Here is a 12,570-nt window from a genome sequence, read left to right as displayed (position 1 = left end):
GGCGTGCGCCGGTCGGGAAGTGGTTAAAACAGATTAACCACTTCAGCACCGGAACATTTGGCTGGCCAAAGACCAGAGCACTTTCTGCGATTCTGCACTGCGTCGCTTTAACTGACAATTGTGTGGTTGTGCGATGTGGCTCACAAAGTGAAATATACAAATGTATACCGCGCTGTCCAAAAGTGCAAGGTTAGCAGCCAGCACAGCAGTGATTCAAAATGCAAAGATATAAATATTAAAGTAAAGTGCAAAGCTAAAGTATGAGTACAATTCTTTTGAATAAAACGTACAAAAATAAAATGTCCAGAAGTGAAAATATGGGGACCAAGGTAGGTCCTAATAGCGATAAACCAAAAAGAAGTTTAGTGGAATGAAAAAACAATCCAGGTGCATCAAAAAAATAATATCAGAATGTAAGTGTCACATAATTCGTGAAAAATTGATAGAAGATCCACCAAAATCACCAATCACGGAACGATTGAACTCAAATAGGTGTACATCTAATGAGTCAATCGGGCTTTTGTGAGGTACCAGAGATGGTTCAGACCAGTGGCTATCAGCAGATAGGACAATATATAGGGCAGACAGCCCAACCATTAGATAGAAAGAAAAAGGAGGGCACATAGCAGCACTTGTAAGACAGTAACAGCGGAAACAGCTTCAGACTCTCCAACGCATTTCGCCTCAACGGGCGTCTTCTGGGGTGCCCAGATAATTAAATTTCATTAATTCCATACGGAATCATACGCAGTGACAGGAAAATTTTGAAATAATAGAAAACTGCTTGGTAAAATTAATTTTCAGGCAGTGTATGTGGTTTTCGTTCAGAAATTGCATTCATTTTAAAACAGAATGTTAAAAGCAACTGAAAATTTCAAACATTTTTCCTTCAGCCAATATACAAAGATTTTTCATATGAATATTCTCATCTGAAAATTGATCCATGTGGCCAGCATAAGGCTCGGTACACACCTATGCAGTTTGCTTTTGATCTGTTTCTACATTGCTTTTTGCTGTACGTTAAAGAGGAAGTAAACCCTAATGGGTTTACTTCCTCTTTCACTCCCTGCAAAGGTAAAGCATAATAGACTATGTATCGCATTGTAGTCCATTATGTGTCACTTACCTGACACAGGAGCCAGCAAAGTCACCGCTGTCCCCTGTAGTTCCGAGCGTCCATCTTCTTGGTGGGTCTCCGTGGGTCTCGCTGCTCCGGCGCTGTGATTCGCCGGAGCAGCGATGACGTCACTCCCGCGCATGCACACGGGAACCGAGACGCGCGTCATGGACGATGCCCCGCTCAGTGCACCTGCGCGCCGCTGTCTAAGGCGCATGCGCCGTAGATAGCGGTGCCCGTCTTCGGGCAAATATCTCCTAAACCGTATAGGTTTGGGAGATATTTCTTGGACCTACAGGTAAGCCTTAATCTAGGCTTACCTGTAGGTCAAAGTGGTTTGTAAGGGTTTACAACCACTTTAAAGTACAGTATATAGCAAGGTAAAAAAAACTTCTGCCTTTAGAACCACTCACTTCCTGCCCAGGACTACATATCCCATGATGCATTGCTCCTCACAGATTCAGAAGTTCTCAGGCACTTACTGACATGTATGGATGATGTACTGAGCTGCATGTGTGCTGCACTGTATTTCCCCGATATGTAAACAAATAATGTATTCTGTATGCAGGCCAACTAATCGGCTGGCCGATCGATTATGAAAATAGTAATCAATTAATTTCATAATCGATTGTTTCAGCTCTAATCATTAGTACAGCGAGAGTGCATTTTTTAAGCACTGATTACTGTATTAGTGTAACTGGTCCCCAAAAAGTGTCACTTAGCATCCAATTTGTCCACGGCAATGTCGCAGTCCCACTAAAAATTGCTGATCGCCACCATTACCAGTAAAAATAAAACTTCCATAAAAATATCCCAAAATAATGTAGCAGAATACATATTGGCCTAAATTGATGATGTAAATTAGATTTTTTTAAATTGTTTTATTGGATATATTTTATAGCAGGAAGTAAAAAAATTGTTTTTCAAAATTGATGGTCTTTTTCTTGTTTATAGTGCAAAAAATAAAAACCGCAGAGGTGATCAAATGCCACCAAAAGAAAGCTCTATTTTGGGGGGGGTGTGAACTACACCGATTTTGTTTGGGTACAGCGTTGCATGAACGCGCAACTGTCAGTTAAAGCAACGCAGTGCCGTATCGCAAAAAATGACCTGTCATGAAGGGGATGAAACCTTACATCTGCCTATGTAAACAAGGCAGATCATCGTTTTGTCAGACAGGAAGAAAGAGATATGCAATTCCTGCTAATCAGGAACACAGACATGTCTCTTCAAGTCAGTCCATCCCCCACAGTAAGACTGCACACCCAGGGAACACAGTTAACATTTTAAATGCACCTGATGTTAACCCCTTCCCTGTCAGTGTCATTTATACCGTGACAGTGCATTTTGTTTAGCCTTGATCACTGGTCCCCAAAAAGCGTCAGATTTTTCCACTGCAATGTCAGTGTTGCTAAAAATCACTGATCACCGCCATTACTAGTAAAAACAATAATAATAAAAAAAATGTAAACGTCCATAAATCTACCCCATAGTTTGTAGACGCTATAACTTTTGTGCAAACCAATCAATATACGCTTTTTGGGATTTATTTTTATTTTATTTTTTTAACAAAAACATGTAGCAGAATACAAATTGGCCTAAACTGATGAAGAAATACCACCAAAAGAAAGCTTGATTTATGGGGGAAAAAAAAAAAAAAAGGACAAATGTTATGTGGGTACATCGTCGCACGAGTCAGTTAAAGTAACAGTGCCGTATCACAAAAATGGCCTGGTCAGGAAGGGGGTAAAACCTTCCAGAGCTGAAGTGGTTAATCAGCTCTACATTTTAGCCTGCATGCACATTTAGTGTTTTGGGAACAAGAAAACTATTCTTGAATTTTTGAGGGAAACACCATCACAGACCTTGCCCATAATGCACCCTTTAGAAATCCTCCAGCACATTACTGCAGACTGTTCCATGAACGATTCCTATAGATTGCCATTACCTCTCTGGTACTGTAAATACAGGTTATATGCAGATGGGACACAGATTAAGGCGGCATCAACTGATCATTAAAAAGAGAATGGCCTGTCTACTGCAATATGTCATAAAACACTAGAAGACAACGATCAGCTCCCTTTGTACTTATAAAAGTTCCAAAGCTATAAATCATCCAATGATTAATTTGCAAAAAGTAAAAAAAAAAATACACATTTTATAGATAATAAAAATAGAAAATAATAAAATAAATTTTGTCCAGTTAGGTAGTAAAGGGATGGGAATTGGGAGTTTTAACTGGAGCATGAGGTTTTCTGCTGATTTTTGTCTTCAGATTTACCAAAACCATATAATATGAGGTCAAACCTTAGGAGTTTCAATGTGTATGCAATCAGGCAGCCCCTTGCACTACATGGTTTTAGTAAATCTGAAGACAAAAATCAGCAGAAAATCTGATAGTGTGTATGGGGCTTAACAGATAGGAATGTAAAGTTCCTGACAGACGCTATTTTAAGTCCTCTCAAAGCAAAAATAGTTTCTCAATGAAGGACGAGTAATTTCTGAGCTATAAGGGTTCTTGTTGCGAGGATACACTTCAAGAAACTGTTTCTTTTACTGTCATTTTAAAAGTGTCACCACAATTGTCCAATGCCAACCGCCCCTGGATTATTTCAGACACTTCCGGCATGAACGCTTTGTGGTATGCCTAGAGTATGTGTAACTGTGATCTTTTCTGGCACAGATCCCACAGACTTTAATCTGGACATTCATGCTGCTCCATCAATGGTCGCCAAGACATTTCTCAGTGTCAAAGATCTGCACATCTATAACATAGCTATGTTCTTTACATGGAAGATGGTCATACAACGAGGCTAGAAGTGAAAATACATTGATCTCTCTTACACAGCACTGTTTTGAAGATAATCTTATGCCATCTTATACACACGGCCAGACTTTGACAGCAAAGTTCCGACGGAACTAATCCGTCTGACAATTCGACCGCGTGTGGGCTTCATCGGACCTTTACTGTCCAAAAAAAAAAAAAAAAGGAAAAGTCAGACGGACTTTAGATTTAGAACATGTTTCAAATCCTTCCGAGGGACTCGATTCTGGTGGAAAAATCCATTCGTCTGTATGCTAGTGCGATGGATGAAAACCGAAGCTAGGGCAGCTATTGGATCCTAGCTATGAATTTCCTTATTCTAGTCCGGTCGTACATCATCACGTTCAAATCCGGACGTGCGATTGTGTGTGGCCGTCGGAACTCCGATGAAAAGTCCATCAGGAAGACCGTCGGACCTAGTCTGCCAGAAAGTCCGGTCATGTGTACATGGCATTACATTACTAAATTACAAACCACTTGAACAGTCAGCTTTATCCAGCTGCTTGACAGGAGAGTAAGGCCGCGTACACACGCGGGGACTGTTCGCCCAACTTTGTCCGCTGAACAGTGTTTCGGCGGACAGTCCGCTCGTGTGTGGGCTTTCAGCGGACAGTTTCAGCGAACAGTCTGCTGAACAAGGTTTTTCGGAATTTCCGAAAAACTGTCCGCTGAAACTTTGTTTCAGCGAACAGTCCCCTCGTGTGTAGGCTTGTTCGTCAAACTAAGTTCCGCGCATGCTCAGAAAGGATTTACACGCCGAAAGTTATAATGCAGTGTATAGGACGTCGTATTTTTCGTCCCGTCGTACGTGCCGTTCACGTCATCGCGCACGGTTTCAGCAAACTGTTCGTTCGTCGTGTGTGGCCATGTCCGTCCATGCTAATTTTGAGCGGACTGTTTGCTGAAACTGTTTGACGGACAAAGTTGGGCGAACAGTCCCTGCGTGTGTACGCGGCCTTACATGGCTTTTTCTTTGGGACAACGTCTAATGACAACAACATTGGTGTGCAGCTTGTTTATTCTTATGATACTTGTTTGTGGGGCGGGGACACACTCTCAGGCAGGCACCCAACATCCAGAGGAGCAAGGAGTAGAGGGTGTTTAGGAACAGCATGGATTACCAATGGTTTTAGAAAATGCTGTTTTTATGATCAGCAGCTCAGATTTATTAACGTGGAAGTTTCTTAAAACTCATGGAGAGTACATACTGCCTGCCATTTCGGGCGGTTCCCCTTAAAGGAGAAGTATGGTCAAAGCTCTTAGCACTTACCGTATTTATTGGCGTATAACACGCACCCCAAGTTTAGGAGGGAATTTAAAAGAAAAAAAACTTTTAGGAGGGAAGGAAAAAAAAAAAAAAAAAAAAAAAAACACACCTTACATTTAAAATGCCCATCAATGCAGCCTTGTCAGTGTCATTTGCAGCCTTGTCAGTGTCATTTGCAGCCTTGTCAGTGTCATTTGCAGCCTTGCATTGCAGCCCTGATAGTCGTATGCAGCCTTGTCAGTCATTTGCCGTTTAAAAATGGCGGCGGTAGTTCTCGGCCGCTTTCGGGTATTTTCGGCAGCACTCGGCTGTTCTCTGCTATTTTCGGCTTTCCGAAAGCCGCCGAGAACAGCCGAAGATGGCCGCGAATGGCCGAGTGCGGCCGAAAATACACGGAAACCGAAGATAGCGACAGAAAGCAACAGCAGGGGATCGGTGTATAACACGCACCCCCGATTTCCCCCCCCCCCCCCGGTTTTAGGGGGGAAAAAGGTGCATGTTATACGCCAATAAATACGGTAGTTCTGCACTCCTGTGGCCCAGATTTAGCTGACAGCAGGATAAGGTCTGCTGTCGGCTGACATCACAGAGCCAGTCCAGACACTGCAAGGATCCTGACAATAATATCGGGATCTGCCCAGATGCCTGACTGGCCAGTGGAGTGAAGTGGCTTTTGTCATTCATGAAGTTGAATGCTCATGATGACTACACATATACATAAAAAAAAAAAAAAAATCATCAGTTTTAAATAGTATACACCTAAAGAAATAAGATTAACTAAGGCTGCTTTCACACTGCTCCTCACAAAAACAAGGTAGAAAGGCATGCGTGTGGTTTTGTTGCATTTCAGGTGCATTTTGCACCTGTGAAAAAACAGGACTCAAAGAAATGCAAAAAAAAAAAAAAAAAAACACACACACGCAACTGTGGGTGTGTTTTTGATGCGTTTTCCATTCATTCAATGGGGGGGGGGGGGGGTGCATTTTTGGTGCTTTTTGTTTTTTACTACATCAAATATGCACCAAGAAATGCAGCACTTTTTAAAAAATGCAACTGACTGGTGTGAAGAGTTCTATAAGACTTAAGGGTCATGCATTTTTCTTTCACTTTTGGTAATGAAGGATATACACCATTTTTTTTTTTTTTTTTCCTCTTCAACCCAACAGAACACACTGATGATGGCTGGCAGCGCTGATCAGATGCCGGTTTAATGCTAGTTCTCCATCATTGCTGTTTGACAAAAGCCGATCGTAAGACTGGCTTCTGTCGAACAGACAGCTGTACACACAGGCCATTTTTGTATGATTTTCAGCCCGTGTGTACACAGCTTAAAACACTGTACACAGGGGCCGAAAGCTGGCCGACACTGACCGTTTCATTAAAAACCAGCTGACATTTGTTCCGTGTGTAAGGCACTTGTTCTCAGCCAATGGCAGAGAGCGCTGATTGCAGTGTTCTGCCGGGGGGGGGGGCGCCACAACAGCTCAGCAGGGGAGATCACTGTACTAACACCAGATCGTTAGTACAGCAGCTCTGACCAGAGCTGACCATTTTTTTTGTTCAACCCAGTAAAATAAATAAATAATAGTGCGTACTAGGCTTTAAGCCCCATGCACATGATGAGAAAATCATACTTAAAATATAGTTTTCGAAGCAATCGTACGATAATCTGATCATTAGTACACAGCTGTCGTCCGAAATGTTCCGAAGGGACACACACACACGCAAAAATGTTTCTCGCACAATACCAGATCGTGCGATTTTCGTTTAATCAGTACATTTTTTTTCATCTGAAGATACAATACAAATATATCACATCACTTCCAAATTTTATTCTGTCATATGAGAATTTTCGTACTTTATTAACCTATTAGTTCCCAATAGGGAGAATAGCATCCAAAAAAAAAAAACACAACACGGACAATCATCCGTCCGATAATCTCACTGTGTGTACCAGGTTTTGGGCACAGAAGGAAAACTGATGGGTGTGGAAGGGTCCTAAAAACAATAACAACTTCCACATATAAACACCTAGACTGTGTATAGTTTGGATGTCTCTTAGCACAACCATTGTTGACAAAATGTGGTACATTCTTATTGTAATCACACATTACAAAGTAATTTCCATACAAAAGAAAGCTAGAGTTACCCAAATAAACATTAAACCAATTTACATTCAACTCAGGGAATTGTTTATAGAGATTTAACCAAAGTTTCACTGGACACAACAAGACTGAACATGTATTGGTCCCCTCGGATCATTTGGGATGAAAGCTGTATACAAGAGATCAGATTAGAATCATTGTTTTTTTATCAATAACTTTGTTGTCTGACTATAGATTTATATTTATCCCAAGCATGTTTGAAGCCGTTTACTGTTGACCGTCTCCCTATCTCTGTTGGTAGTTTATTCCTTCATCAATCATTGCACGGTCACTTCGAAAGCAGTATTTTTTGTATTATTTTCTGATTGTGTGTTGGGCCTTAATAATCACAGGAAGTTGTACAACTTCTCTACTGCCTTAGACAAAAAAAACAAAAAAAAAAACAAACACACTGTTGAAACTTTTTGATGGCATTTTACTGCTGGTCAGCTTGGTGGTCCCACCAGAGTCATAGGTGACTATTGTATCTGCCTGCATGTGCACACCTCAGAGATTACAAAAGTGATTGTAAAGGCAGAAGTTTTTTTTTTATCTTAACGCATACTATGCATTAAGATAGAAAATCCTTTTGTGTGCAGCAGCCCTTCTTAGCCCCCCTAATACTTACCTGAGCCCCATCTAGATCCAGGGATGTTGGAGTGTCTCGGCTGCCCAGGACTCCCCTCCTCATTGGCTAAGACAGCAGCGTGGCGCCATTGGCTCCCGCTGCTGTCAAAGTCAGTCAGACAATGAGGAGAGAAAGGGGCCAGGCCACGGCTCCACATCTGAATGGACACAGGGAGCTGTGGCTCGGCTCAGGTACCCCCATAGCAAGCTGCTTCCTGTGGGGGTCACTCAACAGGCGGCTCGTAGGCTTGTAACTGTATTGTCCGCAATGGAGCACAGCATGGTAACAGCTGACTGTAGTAAGTTTGTGAGTGGCTGCAGGGATGTTGAATACTCTGGCAGGGGGGGTTAGAAGGGTAGTGGAGCTGTCACTACATACCCAAAGACTTTTTGAGGAAATTATTCTCAACTCGCTCATTTCTGCCTCCTTATTTGGCTACTGGCTTATGCTCTCCTGCTGATTAACCCTTGCTAATACATGCTACATGGCAAATATAGTTTGCGCGTTAATACATGCCATTATCATTGTTGCAATCTAAACTTGACTATATTCCTGTCTCCTAGAAGGAGCAATGTATTCTATCAATGAGTCAGAAATGTGACATCATCAGTCCACCTCTCTGACTCAGCCAATCAGAGGAAGCTTTGTATTCATTGATAGAATACATTGCTCCCTCTGAATGGCTAAACACTTCTTCTATAGACTCTTCTGTGTTCTAGGTAGGAGATAGAAAGTCTCGGCTCGCACCCAGCACACAGTGTAGTATGTTGTATGGAGCCTCAGCTACGCTACACACAGCTTATACAGCACATGCAGCGGCCTCACAGCTTAGTGAGGGACATAGTTCATTTGGGCCAGCTTCACAAAATGTAAATTGTGTGAAAATCTGAAGTTCTTCTTTAATGTTAAAATAAAAAGATGAAGCTACCGGCCAGCCGCATTAAATTACATTTAAAAAACTTTTTTTTTTTTTTTTAAACTGTCCATTTCTGTTTTCAGCCAAGTGCATCCAGAATTTTCATTTCGGTGCACCACTGCCTAAAATCCCCAAAGGCTGCACATAGTATTCAGCATAGATGATGCTATAGAAGACTGATAAGAAGGAATGGTCAGTAAATTTTGATCTTTCATACTTAGTGATAGTCAGAGACAGGGGGGATGTTACATGAGACTGCTAGAGATCACTGGCATTACAATCCCTTAACAAATTCAGCACTGCTACTACTGACTGCTGGAGTCCCTGGACTGCATGGTAAGCATCAAAGGTCACAGATCGGGCACAAAATGTGCAGACAGATACTTTGTTTTGGTTTCCTGAACATGTATGAGTGCATTGAGCAGTGCATTGGATAGTATAAGTCTAGGGCTACTAGATTGGTACTACCAAGAAAGGCCCACTTTTTTTTCACGTCCCCTTATTTTCCTGTGTAATTGATAGTACACCAAGTCTCACAATAAGACATTTCAACTCAGCACAGGTACATCTTCTCACAAGATTTAAAATACTAAACATTTCACCAGGACTTCACCATTACCCTCAGCTGCAAGTGGACACGGAGGGTAGGGTACATTTATTCATCTACACTGAAAGGGTTAACTGCTTGTCTATGTCTAGGGGACAGGAAAGCAGTTTTACTTACCAGATAATCTGCTCCCCTGGTATACAGCGCTCCCCCATGCTGCGGTGGCAGACTGTCCCTTGCGTCCAATGCAGGGCTAAGGACCTTGCACCGGTCTTGAATACATCAGAGGACTTTAGACCGCCAGAGTGCAGGGGAGAAGAGGCTGCGGGGACCAAGTCAAGCAGCATGGAGGATCCTGTGGGAGCAGAGAATAGGGTAAGTAAACTACTATACACGGTCCCCCAAGACATAAAGCCGCAGTTAACCCTTGACGTGCAGGTGCAGCCCCACTCCAAGGGAAGTCTTTTACTTTTACTAAAGTTCAGTTTTAATTTACATTTTTTTTTTTTTTTTTACTACTGAGAGATTCATCTATTTGTTGGCAGTCCTCTTATTAGTGGCACATTCATTTCAAAATTAGCGGATAAAGCAAGAGAGGAGGTAATATTTGCAACCAGAGCACCACGGCCACCCAAGACACTATTTAGAGCCATTAGGTCATGGCCAGCCTAACTAAACGCTCTCCAGGGTCCACAGCTACCCACTGAGATCATTTAGAAGATGCGGCTGTACTGTTATACTCCAGAGGTTGAGTAAAGTACCGGCATAGACTACGATTCAAACACAGATAGTGTGTGCTTAGAACATGCGTCTACATGGGTAGTTTATGCAACCCCCTGTGCATAACTGTATGATGCCAGATCTTCTCATACATCTTCAGTGGAATGTTTCCTGCAAAAGAGGTAATATACTCAATCCAGGACATGAGCTATTAAACCATGGCCCCCCATTAAACACGTAAGACAGTAACTAGCACCCAACAGGCACCTGCCACACAAACTAGTGTGTGATAGCAATGTATATGTTCTGAACATTTGCATCCTCATTTTGGAATCTATGCAGACTCCCAGTATTACAGACAACCCATTGCAGCAAACACTGCCTGCCACCAAAAACACCATCTAGGACTTGATAGTGATAGTACACATAATACACACAAAATCTCAGCCCCTTAGTACTGTACACACAGCACCCCGAGATCCCCGCAACACCGTACACACAGCACCCCGAGATCCCCGCAACACCGTACACACAGCACCCCGAGATCCCCGCAACACCGTACACACAGCACCCCGAGAGCCCCGCAACACCGTACACACAGCACCCCGAGACCCCCCGCAACACCGTACACACAGCACCCCGAGACCCCCCGCAACACCGTACACACAGCACCCCGAGACCCCCCGCAACACCGTACACACAGCACCCCGAGACCCCCCGCAACACCGTACACACAGCACCCCGAGACCCCCCGCAACACCGTACACACAGCACCCCGAGACCCCCGCAACACCATACACACAGCACCCCGAGACCCCCCGCAACACCGTACACACAGCACCCCGAGACCCCCCGCAACACCGTACACACAGCACCCAGAGACCCCCCGCAACACCGTACACACAGCACCCAGAGACCCCCCGCAACACCGTACACACAGCACCCCGAGACCCCCCGCAACACCGTACACACAGCACCCCGAGACCCCCCGCAACACCGTACACACAGCACCCCGAGACCCCCGCAACACCATACACACAGCACCCCGAGACCCCCCGCAACACCGTACACACAGCACCCCGAGACCCCCCGCAACACCGTACACACAGCACCCAGAGACCCCCCGCAACACCGTACACACAGCACCCAGAGACCCCCCGCAACACCGTACACACAGCAGCAGAGACCCCCACACCACCGTACACACAGCACCCGAGACCCCCGCAACACCGTACACACAGCACCCCGAGACCACCGTACACACAGCACCCCGAGACCCCCGCAACAACGTACACACAGCACCCGAGACCCCTGCACCACCGTACACACAGCAGCAGAGACCACCGTACACACAGCAGCAGAGACCACCGTACACACAGCAGCAGAGACCCCCGCACCACCGTACACACAGCACCAGAGGACCACTGTACACAAAGAACCAGAGGACCCCCCAAAACACTGTACACAAAGAACCAGAGGACCCCCCAAAACACTGTACACAAAGAACCAGAGGACCCCCTCCCCAAAACACCGCACACACAGCCCCACAGACCAACCCAACATCATACACACAGACAGCGCACGGCTCCGAGCCCAAGACTCCCGCCATCTTACCTCATCCTAATATGGTCCCCATACACTCAGCTACCTTACTCCGCTTCACTCCCGCCAGGTCGACCTGTACAATTTCTCCACTATAACAAGCAACTTCCGCTTCCGGTAACAAAACATGGCCCCGTACTGTACCCTAGTTACCATGGCGACCAAACATCCTCATACGCGTTTGCCGGAGTGGGCGGGTCCCTGTTGGTCTCTCTCCTTCATACCTTCCTGAAGTATATGCCCCTTTTGCCCAATCAGCTGGGGAGAGTCTGTATACGGTATGCTACTGCGGACTCCTTCATAGTCCTGAGCTGTCCCTCTTAAAGGGAATCTCTATTATTTTATTATTGTCCGTGTTATTCTTTGTGGTGAAGGATTTCACTTTAGTTGCTCTGTTTTTATTTATTTTTTTCACACACTACCATGGACATTTATTGCATGAAAACTACTTAAAGCTTTTTTATATATAAAAAACTATTACTTATTATTATAGGGACATTTTTTGTCTGTGGGTGGAGTCTCATTATAATTAGGAGGTGGGGCATTCATTTGTAGGCGTGATGTAGCGGAGGAAAGAAAAACGTGGCGCGCCTCTCGGTGAAAATTGGGCTTGATTTAACCACTTCAATACCAGGCAATCAATTTCTAAAAAAGAATACAGTAAAATAGAATATAAAATAATAACACAATAGAATGAAAATAAAAGAATAGTAAAGAACAGAATATAATTTAATAGAATGTAATAAAATACAATAGAAGAATATGACCTTCTTCTGAAATGATAATTTTGAATAGTATAAATTCA

General features: G+C 43.8%; 1 protein-coding gene across 2 annotated transcripts in view; it reads right to left on the bottom strand.

The window, feature by feature from the left end:
• Positions 1-11,892, bottom strand: part of ZNF106 (zinc finger protein 106) — an 88,300-nt gene extending 76,408 nt beyond the window's left edge. Inside the window, exons 1-2 of one of the 2 annotated variants that reach the window (XM_077464661.1) lie at positions 11,778-11,872; positions 9,621-9,798 (exon numbers count right to left, since the gene is read on the bottom strand). The gene's annotated coding sequence lies outside the window, so the exon portion shown is untranslated. Of the gene's footprint in view, positions 1-9,620; positions 9,799-11,777 lie in introns of both variants that reach the window. The other variant, XM_077464660.1, reaches the window with a different exon arrangement.
• Between the last annotated feature and the right edge of the window lie 678 nt (positions 11,893-12,570).

The sequence above is a fragment of the Lithobates pipiens genome, unplaced genomic scaffold (genome assembly GCF_037356315.1).
Source record: "Lithobates pipiens isolate NorthernLeopardFrog02 unplaced genomic scaffold, aLitPip1_a1.2 Scaffold_30, whole genome shotgun sequence".
Lineage (NCBI taxonomy): Eukaryota > Metazoa > Chordata > Amphibia > Anura > Ranidae > Lithobates > Lithobates pipiens.
Note: the sequence above shows the minus strand (reverse complement) of the source record. Positions and strands in the feature narration are given on the sequence as shown.